This window comes from Hyaena hyaena, unplaced genomic scaffold (genome assembly GCF_003009895.1).
Source record: "Hyaena hyaena isolate Hyena2069 unplaced genomic scaffold, ASM300989v1 scaffold_2507, whole genome shotgun sequence".
Lineage (NCBI taxonomy): Eukaryota > Metazoa > Chordata > Mammalia > Carnivora > Hyaenidae > Hyaena > Hyaena hyaena.
This window is the reverse complement of record NW_024083143.1, coordinates 11,751-25,931: the sequence shown is the minus strand read 5'-3', so window position 1 is coordinate 25,931 and position 14,181 is coordinate 11,751. Positions and strand designations below refer to the sequence as shown.

General features: G+C 34.9%; 1 long non-coding RNA gene across 1 annotated transcript; it reads left to right on the top strand.

The window, feature by feature from the left end:
- Positions 1–8,471: 8,471 nt before the first annotated feature.
- LOC120227562 lies at positions 8,472–13,814 on the top strand. Its single transcript, XR_005527282.1, has 2 exons — positions 8,472–8,534; positions 13,757–13,814. It is a non-coding gene; the product is annotated as an uncharacterized LOC120227562 (long non-coding RNA).
- Positions 13,815–14,181: the final 367 nt, after the last annotated feature.

Here is a 14,181-nt window from a genome sequence, read left to right as displayed (position 1 = left end):
TTCCCTTTTCACATGTCTCTGTCTCTCTCAAAATAAATAAATAAACTTTGAAAAATTAAAAAATAATTAACTCCTTAAATATTTTTAATATTGATCTAGTGTTTATAATCAAGTAATATGCAAACACAAATCAACAATTTCCAAAAGTACTATACTGACCCTTAGCAGATTTAATATATCTTTGATGTGTATTCATTAAATACATACATACATACATACATACATACACACATACAAAATAAAAGCACTGTAGTGAACATCTTCACATCATCTTTAAAATACTACTTGCTAATAATATTTCAGGAGAGGCAGGAGGGTGGGGAGATGGAGAGAGACAAGAATGTGCACTATGATGTGAGAATCTGAAGCTCAGTTCTCATGAAAAATTCTAGACATTTGTACGGCTCCTTTGTTTAGTATTTCTGGGAATCCCCCACGAATGACATAGGTGAGTCCACAAATCAACTAGCCTGTTGTATACTGTTGCAGAAGCCCATAGCCTTTGAAACTGATGTGACCACAGCCACTGTCAATCACCTTCGGGCTACCAGGACTAGAGGTCTGATTTCTGGCTGACTTGGGTTATATAGGAATTTACAGTCAGTAAAACATGCTCTTGAAACTTATAGTGTCATGTCAGCTAGACAATATACTTTGAAATAAGAGGGAGAATCTTTATCTCTGTGTGTTAAGCTGAATTACTGAAAAGACCCCAGAGCTAGATGGACTGGGGTCTGAGATGCTACAGGTATAGTTTCCACTGTAGCTATAACAATGTGAAAAAAAAAATTAATTACTGGTTAAGAGCTGTAGGTAAATCTGGCTCACAAAGCCAAACTGATTGCTTCAAGATAGATATATTTCTCAGAAACCTTGTTAACTCTTCTAGAATGCTGCCTTCTAACTATTACTTACATTTATAATGAATGTCTCTACTTGTGCATGTATTTGAAGATTTACCCTACACATTATTAAATCATTTTCTTTAAGATATATACCCTAATTTAACCCTAATGAAAGGGATGGGGAGTAAAAGCAAAGAAAATTAAGACTAAAGAAAGTATATTAAGAGAATATTAAGAGAATTAAGAGGTTTTTTTTCCCCTAAAGCTTTTTTATTCATTTGATTTAGACTTTTTCAATAAAAAAATGGAACATGATGTTTCAAACAGGGAAGCCAACATGAAAGAATTCATAGAGAAAGCACAACGTAGAAATCATAGCTTTAATGAGTTTCTCTCACTACTTTGGCATCAATACTCTTTACAAAAATTTTTATGTCTTTACTTTTTTAATTTTTTAATGTTTTATTTATTTCTGAGAGAGAGACAGACAGCATGAGCAGGGGAGGGTCAGAGAGAAGGGGAGACACAGCATCTGAAGCAGGCTCCAGGCTCTGAGCTAGCTGTCAGCATAGAGCCTGTGGCTCGAACCCATGACTGTGAGATCATGACCTGAGCCGAAGTCAGATGCTTAACCAACTGAGCCACCCAGGCATCCCTCAATACCCTTTAGTATCATGATACAAAAATGCCCTTGGAGTTGATTCTGACTTATAATTATACTTTCATTCCTCTTGCTGGAGTGGGGATTGAGGTCAGGATGTCTTCAGTATTGCATTAAAATGCTTTTTCTATCTTTCGGGTTATTCCTGTAAGATAGATTGGCAAATGCAAACCTTGGCCATTAACCATTATTGATCAAATGCCAGCGTTCTTATGTTACTTAGCTTACCTTTATTTTATGCTCCAGTATTTTGTTGTACATACTTATTTGCAACTCTGTTTCTAAACCATGAATATGATTTCTCTATGCTCATCTCCTCTATGCATCTAGACTTCATGCCTATTAAATAGTTATGCTATTCTTTCTCATGTTCTAATGCAATTAATGCCACTCAGAATTCTACTCTTAGATCTTACAGGAATTCTTACATCAGTATTTCTCAAGTATTTCTAATAAATTTCTCTTAATAACAGAATACATGAACAGGATAGCTAAGAGTTCAAAGAGACTATTGAAAGTGGCTATCACATTCTTCATTGTATTTTAAATTATTTTATATTAGTAATCATGTAAGTTTTTATTTTAGTATTAAAAATAATGTTTTTTAAGGCATTTGTGTGTTATTTCTTCCTTTGCTTGAAATGAGTTAAATTTGATGCTCCAGTTGGATTTATCATGGTATACCACAGCTGTCCTTGCTTCAGTATTCAGTTGCATTTTTACACTTGTGTTAAAGTGGTGAGTTGTCTGCTAGGATATCTTTCTTATATAGTCTTTTCCCTCAGATAATCTAGCTTGTTGTGGGTGGCCAGTAAAGACAATTGAGAAGGAGAAAAAGAAGATGATAATGAGAAGGACAAGAAAACAGAGCAAGAGGAAGAAGAAAAGCAGGAGAAGGAGAACAAAGAAACATCCTTATGGGGCACCTGGGTGGCTCAGTTGGTTAAGTGTCTGACTCTTGGTTTTGGCTAAGGTCATGACCTCATGGTTTCATGGGTTCAAGTCCTGCAACATGATTTGTGCTGATGGCATGGAGTCTGCTTGGGATTCTTTCTCTCCTTTCTCTCTGCCCATCCCCTGCTCATGCTGTTTCTGTCCCTCTCAAAAATAAATAAGTAAACTTCAAAAATTTTTTAAAAAAAGAAAGAAACATCCTTATGATCTATTATTTTCTCCAATCTGAGTTCAGAACACCTGTGCTATTGTTAGCAAACAACTCTAGAATAATCTCTGATGATTTGCACCAAAACTGAAATACTCTCTAATAGTTTAATTTAACAAGTAACATTCCGTTAACATTTAATAAGATAATTTATATGTCAATTCAGAGAAATAGGATACCAACAATATTAGAAGACCAATTTATCTGATTTGCAATTAACTAAAGTTCACATCAATAAAGAATATTTTGCAGGGCACCTGGGTGGCTCAGTCAGTTAAGCATCATGGCATTTAGAAGACGATTGGAAGAACCATAAAAAAATTATTTCTTAAAAAATATGCAAAACATTGGCAATACCTTCTGTATCAGTTTAGATATCCGAACATCAAAGTGGATTTCCAATCTTTCCACAGTGAAAAATAGTTGCCAGTCCTTAAGGTAACAGTCTAGATCCGCAATAAGCATTCAAAGATGGCTTCTTTTCAATCTTAAATGTGATTCATCTCCAAAAAGTGTACACTAATGTGTTGGACTCTTTTTGTGATATTAAAATTGTCAATACTTTTATTGTATTGGTTTCCAAATCATCATTATAGCTCATTTCCCATATTTTTGTCTATTTTATTTCTGTAACCCAAACATACCTGAAAGATGTAGGAAAATAAAGTATTTTATTTCCGAATTTGTCTTTTCACATTGGCAAACCCTGTTATACTCACACACTTTAGACTTCCCATCCTGGCTTAGCAGAGGTGCTTGTTGTCTGTAACAGGCTGCTCCCTGGAATGACATCATCTTCTTTACTGGGAACTGACATAAAGAGGCAGAAAAGAATTTACTGCTTTTGTTCTAATGTTTGTGATTTTAGTTTTACTTTTTAAAAACGTCTGTTATGAGGGTCTCCTGAGTGGCTCAGTTGGTTGAGTTTCTGACTCATAATCTTGGCTCAGGTCATGATCTCACGGTTCGTAAGTTTGAGCCTCACATCAGGCTTTTCACTAACAGTGTGGAGCCTGCTTGGAATTCTCTCCCCCCCTCTCTCTGCCCCTACCCCATTTGTTCTCTCTCTCTCTCAATAAATAAACAGGTATGTTATGATAGACCAGTAATAAAGTGTCAGTTTGTCTTTTTTTAATAATCTTTTTTTTTAAGACAGAGAGAGAGAAAGAGGAAGGAGAGAGAACAAGTGGAAGAAGGAGCAGAGGGAGTGGGGAAGAGAGAGAGAGAGAGAGAGAGAGAGAGAGAGAATCCCAAGTAAGCTCCACACTCAGCATGGAACCCAATGGAGGGCTCTATCCCACCACCCTAGATCATGACCTGAGCTAAAATCAAGAGTCAGACACTCAACCAACTAAGCCACCCAGTGCCCCTATCTTTCTATCTAATAAAATATAAATAGAATGGATTGAGTTTTGGCACAACACTGTTTCATGATCTTCATGAACTTCTGCAGTACTGAGAGAAATCTTCTTATGTGATGGTATTTAACAATAAAGATCAATATTTGAGCCTATTTGATATATTGCATAACCTTCTTACAGGAAATATGTTAGTCCAGACCCTCTGACAGGACTCTATCACATGCTTACAGAATTTTCTTCACACTCTTGATGTTTTAAAAGACATTAGTAACTAACACCACTATCAAAATAACAAACAAAAAATGAAGAAAAGAAAATAAATTTCTAGTAGTTGTGCTTTATTGAAATAAAGATTCTTAATATTCTAGACACATAGGTCTTTATCTATTGAATATTTTTTAAATGTATTCTTTTGAAGTTTCAAGCTTGAATACATTTTGAAAAATAGATATGTAGTTTTATACACATCTTTGGCTTTGCTTACCTATCAAATTTCTCCCCACATTAAATTTGATGAAAATTGTGTATAGCTTTTATATTGCTACTGCATACTCTTTCTAGATGTACTTAAATGCCAAAAATAATTTTATAATACAGAATAGCAACATTATTTGAAATAATGAAAGGAAAGGGAATTTTGAACTTGTGAAGTTATTTTTTTTATTGTTTCCTGACACCAGAAAACAAACAATGACTGATTATGCTAACAGGGCCATCATCAATCAGAATTTCTTGAATTCACTTTAATAAATGAATAAGAATACTCATATTAGGCATTATTAATACAGAAAGAACTGCTTGTAATTTTGTTTCTTTCTTAATAGGATAAATTTCTGTCTTCTCCCTTACAACCTTCTTGGTCTCATTATTTTGTAATTATTTTTGCCCTAAAATGGTAATTGTTAAAGATAAAATTCAATATATTCTTGTCTTAAAAATCACAATTTTCATATTAATAGAAGAAAATTCTTTCCAACTGAAAATAAAATAATATCTGTTTATTCTAGACACCCACTGGGTTAGGAGATAAACACAGCATTAATAAGGAACTTAAAATGGTTCAAAAGCTTGCAGAAGAGAATTTATGAATTAATGATAAATATGATAAATGCTACATTATACTTTAAATGTTGTGTTACAAAAGTGTAAATGTGGACTCATTTTTTTAACTGGTAGTACAAAATGGAATTCTGCAAGAAATAAATAATGTTGTGAAGTCGAAAACATGAGTAATCCTTTTGTAAGAAGAAATCTGTAATAAGGATAATTCCAGAATAGAACAAAAACAATTTAAAAAATGGAAACCTGAGAACATATACAATTTGCAAAATGTGAATTAATTGAATGATGAGGTTTTAACGGGTAAGGAGGCAGTTGACTTAAATAACAGGAAGAACTACCAAAAACACAAAAGTGGGGCATTTTATAGACCTGGTATACATAGGTATTTGGCCATTATTGCATCATTAAGTTATTTTGTGGTGAATTACCAAATATTTTTGGAAATAAAGTGTGCTTTAGAAATACAGCTGCCATCACCATGTAGAACGAAGGATTAGAGGATTTATACACTTACCACTTTAAGAATAGTATCTACATTGAGGTGCTAAAGACTTGTACAGGTTGGGGTGAGTAATGCTATTTGCCAAAATAAATGCACCCTCTAATCTCAGAGGCTTAACAGTAAAGTGTATTTCCTTTTCACTCAAACTTCAATATACCTAGGTCAAGAGGTAGACTTCCATATCATTATTCAAGAATTTTTGTGTGCCTATGTTCATCAAGAATATTGACTTGAGGGGCGCCTGGGTGGCTTAGTCGGTTAAGCGTCCGACTTTCGCTTAGGTCATGATCTCACGGTTCGTGGGTTCGAGCCCCGCGTCGGGCTCTGTGCTGACTGCCAGCTCAGAGCCTGGGGCCTGTTTCAGTCTGTGACTCCCTCTCTCTCTGACCCTCCCCTGTTCACGCTGTCTCTCTCTCTCTCTCCTAGAAATAAATAAAACATTAAAAAAAAAAAAAGAATATTGACTTGAAATTTTCTTTCTTGTTCTGTCCTTGTCTGACTTTGATATCAGTATGATGCAGACCTCATAAAATGAGTTTGAAAGTATTCCCTATTTTTCTAATTTTTGGAAGAGTTTGAGAAGGGTTGTCATTAAGTCTTCTTTACGTGTTTGGTAAAATTCACCAGTGAAACCATCTGGTCCCTGGATTTTCTTTCTTGTGAGATTTGGATTACTGACTCAATCTCTTTACTCATTATTGGTCTGTTAAGATTTTCTATTTCTTCATGATTTCGTCTTGGGTAGGTTGTATGTTTCCAGAAGTCCACCTTGAACTCTTTTCTCACTGGAGAAACTGTGGTCCCAGGGGGGTCCTCTGGGTGTGGAGCTGTCCTGGCCCACAGGAGAAACAATGTATTCAAAGTGAAACTGTGTTGATCCCTTTCAGTCTCTGGTCCAGGAGGTGTTTCTGCCTCCCCACTGGCTTCTGGAATTTTCACAATCTTGTTTTATCTATGGATAGCTGTTGGTTGTGCTTCTTATGAGGTAGATGGATGTTGAAAATAACCTAATGCACCATCTTGATGATGTCACTTCTCACTCTGCTTATGTTAAAATCAATACACTGCAACAAAGTTGCATGGATTTTTCTAATAATTTAAAATATTTTGATTTCATTAATTTATTTGAGAATCTGATGATAAAAGCAGAAAAGTCTCCTTACAAATTGGAGGTATCAGAAAATGCTCTTCCCCACCTATAGGGAAGAACTTTCCCCACCTATTTTGGGAATGTTAAGAAAATAGATGATTATATCTTTTTCTTTTGTTTTGTTTTTTGAGAGAGAGAAAGAGATGGAGGGAGTGGGACAGAGTGGGAGAGAGAGAAAGAGAGAGAGAGTCTTAAGTAGACTCCATGTTTGGCATGGAGCCTAATGGGGGCTTGATCCCACGTCTCTGGGATCTTGACTTGAGCCAAAATCAAAAGTTGGAAACTCAACTGACTGAGACACCCAGGTGCCACAGAAACTAGGTGATTTTAGAACCAGATAAAGGAAGGACATTTTTCAAGGAAGAAAGATTTGCTTGAAGAAAATCTTGGAAACAATCTTATTTATAGAAAGGAAAGAGAAGTAAAATTGTTAAGAAGGGATAAATCAGGACTTTTTTTTTTAGCAATTGTTTAATGTCCAATTTTATTTTTCCAACACAACTGAAACAATTTTATTAAATAAAGGTTTATTTTCTACTGTTTACACTCATGTTGCTGCTGTAAAGTACAACAACATACACAAATTCCTAGCATGAATTACACATTGCTCACCTCCACTGAACTACAGACATTGCTTGAGAATTAGATCTTTGCTCTAGGGATTAAAAAAAAAATGACAACTGGGGCATTGTATCTTGAAAGCGTATTCTCAAGTGATGGGCTGGAATTAGAAGGCATAGCCAATACAGTCAAACAGCACCGACTGCACAAGACTGCTCACTGCTGCCAAATGAAGATGAGAGGTCAAGTAGATTTAATACTAAAGATATGACTTAGGATTTGGTAATTAGTATATGATTTATTAGGACACTGTTCTTAGAAATAATATTATGGAGGGTTGATGAGGTAATAGGAGGTGAGAAAATAAAGGTCATGATGTCAATTATCAATATGATTGGTTTCCTTTCTGACTGCACAATGCTTCTCCTACTGCTACTACTATGTACCTGGGTTCATATTGCTGTCTGCCACTCTACTCCATTACATAGGGGCTGTTATAGCCTCTTTTTGTTTCTATTTGTAATCTCTCACACCCACACTGAGATACAGAGCTCCCGCCATCCACCATTGATTCACTTAATCATTCATTCTCAATATAGGTGTATAGCAGTATCAAAACTTTTAACTGGTGCTCCTTTCAGAGAGAGTTTCATCAAGTAGAACACAATGTTTATGTAGTTTCTTTTGCTTTTAGTCTTTCAGACTCCATTCATTGCTCAAGTAACTTGAGTCAGGGCTTTTCCCTCTACCTTTTCTGTGAGGTTATTTCATACATTTGTTACATTGTTTTCTCATGGTCTACAGCCCATTCTGGAATCTGGAATCACTCTAAACGTGTGTGTGTGTGTGTGTGTGTTGATGTCATACACTGTTTCACTCATTGTGATGGAAAGCTTCCATGAGTTTTAAAAATTCCATTATTGATAACCATCAGTGTGTCAGTAAAATAGACTGTATGCTAAGAGTGAGAGTTAAATAGATTAGAGATATGATTGGAAATATGAAGTTGGTTTTCACAGTTTGGAATAGCACCTATTTGAATAAGGACCTTTAAAAAACAAAAACCTGCTGAGTTGCTTCAGGGCTTATGCAAATCCATAATCATAATGGGTGTAATCACAAAGAGGGTGTGGTTTTCCGTCCTTAGCTTGTCCCTGCCTAGGAAAGAGAAAGAAGATAGGACTGCTCAACAGCTGGGCACTGCCAGGGAGGGGTCAGAAGTAGAAGAAGGTAAGGAGTGTAAATATATGTAGAGAAGTGGGGAGAAAGTCACTAATATGATTAATCATGACATCAGTCCAGGATGGCCTGGGAGGGAAATAGCCAGAAAGGTTTTATGTTCTAATAGACTAAGATAAGTTCAAGTGATTGAAGGTCAGAGATGAGAATAAACTGAGCGGTAGAGTTGAAAGTCTAAGAAACTGGTTGGATAAGGGGTAATTTCAGGAGTCAGGTATTAAGAAGGAAAAAATCATATGCTTACATAATTCTGAGAAAAATAGAACATCCTAGCCTTTGTAACAATTTGCATTTGGAGAACACAAACTTGATTTATCATTCATTTTATTTTCATTGCAACTAAACTGTTAAGCTGAAAAGCTGTAAATCAGCATCCCGAGCAGGTTCGTTAGTGGCTATGCAATTAATTAAAGCTAACTCAAATTATAAAAATTATCAGAGGTTAAAACTCATATTTAAACTCAGACACTTAATTGATGCATAGCTTATGGTCATGTATAAATCCTTCTGAGCTTAAATTTAGACAGACCCATCAGTATACCAGTCACATTGACATGATTATGTGTTTCAAATCTCAAGTCTTACGTGGTATTCCCTTCTGATTATTTTTTTTTAAAGGAGAACTTTTATTTTTTTATTTTTTTGGCATATATCATTCTCATTTATTATTAATATTATTATTATTATTTTTTACAGATAGTTTATTGTCAAGTTGGTTTCCATATAACACCCGGAAACCTTCTGATTCTTTAAATTCCCCTGAGGAGTGTTAAGAAGCTTACAAAGAGGGGCACCTCAGTGGCTCAGTCAGTTGAGCATCTGACTTTGGCTCAGGTCATGATCACACGGTTTGTGGGTTCGAGTTCTGTGCTGACTGATGGCTAGCTCAGAGCCTGGAGCCTGTTTAAGATTCTGTGTCTCCCTCTCTCTCTGCCCCTCCCCTGCTCACACTCTGTCTCTCTCTCTCTCAGAAAAAAAAAAAAAAAAAAAAAAGGTTACAAAGAAAACATACTAAATCTAAGCAAAAGGAAATAAATTAGCTAGATATTTTCTAAACTTAAGATAATTGGATTATTACTTCTTAAAGGTAAAAAAATATATGCATAACTTCTGCCTAGAATCTCAAATTGAAAAACAAAAGAAGCCACTGAAATCAAACCTCTTCTAAAACTCTTCTTTATTAAATGACCTACTGAGCTCCTTAAAAATTGTATAAAATCACTATTTGTGGCTATGGTTGCAGTTACGTATTAATGTACATGAAATACTATTTACTTATTCATATTAATTTAAGCACTTTGAATCAGTTGCTCTTCTTTTTAAAAGAATACCTTCTTTGTCTTAAAATTATACTCTGCTGACATTTATTTTTGGATGATGATAATAAAGATGAGTCGGTAATAATTAAAAATAAAACCTTCCCCATTTATGCTTATTTGATTATATGTAAAACTGAGACATTGTAGACATTAATCCATTCCAGTAGACATTACATTTTAAACAGCATTTTTATAGGGTTTACTTATCCTGTAAAGGTTTTTGTTTCGTTGTAATTCTTATTTTTGAAATAATCAAGGAGATCTGGAAATCTTGCTCTCATGGTGCAGTCTGAAGCTATTGGCAGAACTATCTTCATATACAGTTTCATAGGGTCAAAGCTTTTCCACATGATGGTTGCACAAACCACACCAAGTCTAAATATGGACTTAATTTTCTTGTATTTTCTGATTTTAGATTAATTTGCAAATACAATGATCATGCTGACTGACAGGATTACAAGTTATCATAAAGTGTTTACCAACTGCAACCCATTAGTTCTTTTTTATGCAAGTGTGTTGCAATGGTAATCGTATTAGAGCCTAAATAATTAATTCATGTTGTTGGTTTTAAGAGAGGAAGATTCTGTTTCTACTATTTTCATGGTTTAAACAAGAATGGATGCTTCTCTGTTATAAGGTATGTCACTGAACTCAAGGCATTTGGTTCTAGGCCAACATTTTCACAGAAGGGAAAACATGTTGACATAGAACATGGAACAGCTACAATGAGTAGCACAAAGAGACAAGTCAAAGGGTCATGCAATAATGTCACCTGTTGGGGTAGGCTATTTCCTGATGTTTTAGTTAAGTTCTTTAACTACCAGTATTAGTTGAAAATTCCACAGAACTTTTTCCTAATTTTATTTTACTTTATTTTTTATTTTATTTCAAGTTTTTATTTAAACTCTAGTTAGTTAACACATATGGCAAAATTGGTTTCAGGTGTGGAATTTAATGATTCGTCACTTACATAAAACATTCAGAGCTCATCAGAACAAGTTTCCCTAGTTTTAAAATGAAGGATTACAGGGATGCCTGGGTGGCTCAGTTGGTTGAGCGTCCGACTTCAGCTCAGGTCATGATCTCATGGTTGGTGGGTTCAAGCCCTGCATAGAGCTCTGTGCTGACAGCTAGCTCAGAGCCTGGAGTCTGCTTCAGATTCTGTTTCTCCCTCTTTCTCTGACCCTCACCCGCTCATGCTGTCTCTCTCTCTCTCTCTCTCTCTCTCTTTCTCTCTTTCTCTCTCTCCCTCTCTCAGAAATAAATAAAACATTAACAAAAAATAAAAAAATAAAAAAATAAAATGAAGGATTGCCTTGTAAGAAATGCTTGGTTTAAAAGACTTATAATTTGAGCAAATTTGAACAGCAAGTTCCATGAAAGAATCCCAGTCTTAGAGAATGGGATTCAAGGTTGCTGCCATCAACAAAACAGGTGTTTAGGCACATAGCAAAAGTTGTTTACAGATCTGTTATTAGAGTTGCGGACTTAGAAAGTCATTTGAATGACTAAATAGAGCTGTAAACAGATTATTTAAACCTTGAAAACTATAGATGTGGAAGAAACCAGTGGATTCAGACTACAAATTTCGGGGACCATTGATGTTTTTCATATTTGCAGATTCAATTTAGTTAGTGGCTTAATTTTGTGAAGCTAAGAAACGTTGGTCCACAAAATCAGAGCAATGATAAAATAATTGGTCAGTTAATGATTCTCTTTTATCATGTACATAGAAAATTCTAAAACAGAAAAATCATATTGTTTCCATCAGGAATTAAAACTCATTTCTTAATGGCATTCACAACAGTAAGCTTTCAACTTACTGGAATGAAAATTTCTTGAAACTAAATTTCTTGAGATTTCTTAGTGCTCAGCTCTAATATAGTCATGCAGATCAAAAGAAAACAGGATTAGTCAAAACCTGGGCTAAATGGGTTTGAACATGGAAGGCAAAGAAGGCAATGAGTTATAAGCCAGAGACTCTGTTTTATTTAAATTAGACACCCTAGAATATTTTTGAGTTCAGATCAGAGCTTCACCTGTCTTCAAACCTATTTAGCCCTTTGATTAAATCTATGTATCCACCTGTCATGCAATGAAAGTGATGGGGCACCTGGGTGGCTCAGTCAGCTGAGCATCTGACTTCAGCTCAGGTCATGATCTTGCAGTTCGTGAGTTCAAGCCCCACATCTGGCTCTGTGCTGACAGCTCAGAGCCTGGAGCCTGCTTCAGATTCTGTGTCTCCCTCTCTCTCTGCTCCTTCCCCACTCGTGCTCTGTCTCTCTCAAAAATAAAATAAAATAATAAAATATTTTTAAAAAATGATAATAAAAGAAAGTGACTGCTCAGAACACTCCTTTTCCCCTCACTTTTAAAACAAGAAAATTGAAGCCTATTGTAATATGTCATAAGATTGACATGGGAAACAAAAAAAAAAAATGCAAAATCTCATATATTTTCCACCTACTTTTTGTGTAATGCAATTTGCCAAATATTCTGGGATGTTCAAAACTGGACAAAACACGGGTATTTTTCTCAAAAATCCTTAGCGATTGGATGGGCAGAGGAAATGGATATGTGAATAAATATAACTTAAAGTAGAAAATGATATGTGCTACAAAAGGTAAAAGTAAATTAGTATCATATTTCTCAGATAAAAATGTTATCTTTTTATAGGGTGTGAACACAGTTTTCATATGTGAAGTTTACTATGACTTTCAAATAACTATTATCTGGATTTAAGGTGATTCGGAAGAAAATATACTGGAGACTAAATAATGAGAGCAATTGCCTTGTTTAACTGGACAGATCATGATTCAAGTATCCCTTCTCAATTTTACTAGCTGTGTAAACTCACATCAATTATTTTCCATTCTCATTGGCAAAATGGAAATACAATTGCATTTTTATTAACAGTTGTGTTGAAGAAAATGAGAAAATACATATAAAATTCCTGGTACAATGACTACTGCTACTACTACTACTACTACTACATTTTTTTAAATTATAGGGTTTAGCAAATGCTATAGTTGCATCAATGTTTGAGAATACCTTGATGAAATATAGAATAACTAGTATCGTTTTTCTTTTTATCTCAGTTGGTGTATCCCTATCTAATGTGGAAGTTAGAACAATAAGTTTGATATTGTTGTTAAAATATGTGACATTTCACCTCCAACAAGTATAATTAATGATAATTAATACATATGACTAGCACTGTATAGTGCTATATATTTTACATGTATTGTCTGAATTAATCATTATAATAACTATCAGGTAAATACCAGTGTATCCCCATTTTACAGTTGAGGATAAAACAGTGAGTGAGTTCATGCTTCCGGATCTGCTGAATGAATAATAGTCTTAAAAACAAGGAGTATAAAATTTACCTCATCTTATGACACAGAAGGAAATTGCTAGGAAGATACAGAATTAGAATTAGTAGGTATCATGTAGATTTATTACTCCCACCACTTGAAAGAGCATTATGCCAGATATGTGCTGTTATTTCTATGCACCACTGTTTCTAGAACTGTTCCTAGCACTATGGGGGATGCAGCAAATAAGTTTGCCTCGATCTAGTTAGGAAGTCATATATTTACATGAGTTACTATACATAAGCCATAATGGAGATATAGACAAAGTACTAAGTGAGAGAAAGTACGGGAAATCTGAATTTTGCTCAGTGTTCATCATGGAAGCCTGAATGAAGAAGGATCATATTTAAGCCGGACTTTGGATAACTGGGGCTTTGTGAAGAAGATCCTACTTAGAGGGAATAAAAGGACCAAAAGTATGAAATATTAATGAGATGGTTACTATATGGCTGTACTTGCAAATAGAAAAGATGGTGGAGACTTTTGGAGACCTTGCTAAATCTTGCCTCTTCTACAGGCCATCATGATCGAAGAAAAGGACTTTTCTGCTTCTTGATGACTGTGACACCCTAAATGTAAGTTTTCTTTATATTACATAATGGTGACTCTGGTGGAGTTATGAATGATGAGAAGAAAAGATTGTGATAAGCATTTCAGACACTATTTCATAAATTAAGATGAGAGATGATGAGCTACTGGTCTGGGAAAATGGCTAGGGAATGAAAAAGATGTGATGGAGTCAACAGAATTTGATAAAACAACTAAATTTAAGGAGGAATGGAGCATTAGATTCTATAGTGACAGTGGAAATTTTAAAACCGTATAACTTGGAGGAAAATGGTGAAATAAGGAATATGTGACAAGGAGTGAGTTGGATAAAGTTGGGTGAGGATAGCAATAATGACAGGGTAATATTTATTCTATTAGATATATGTCTTTAAA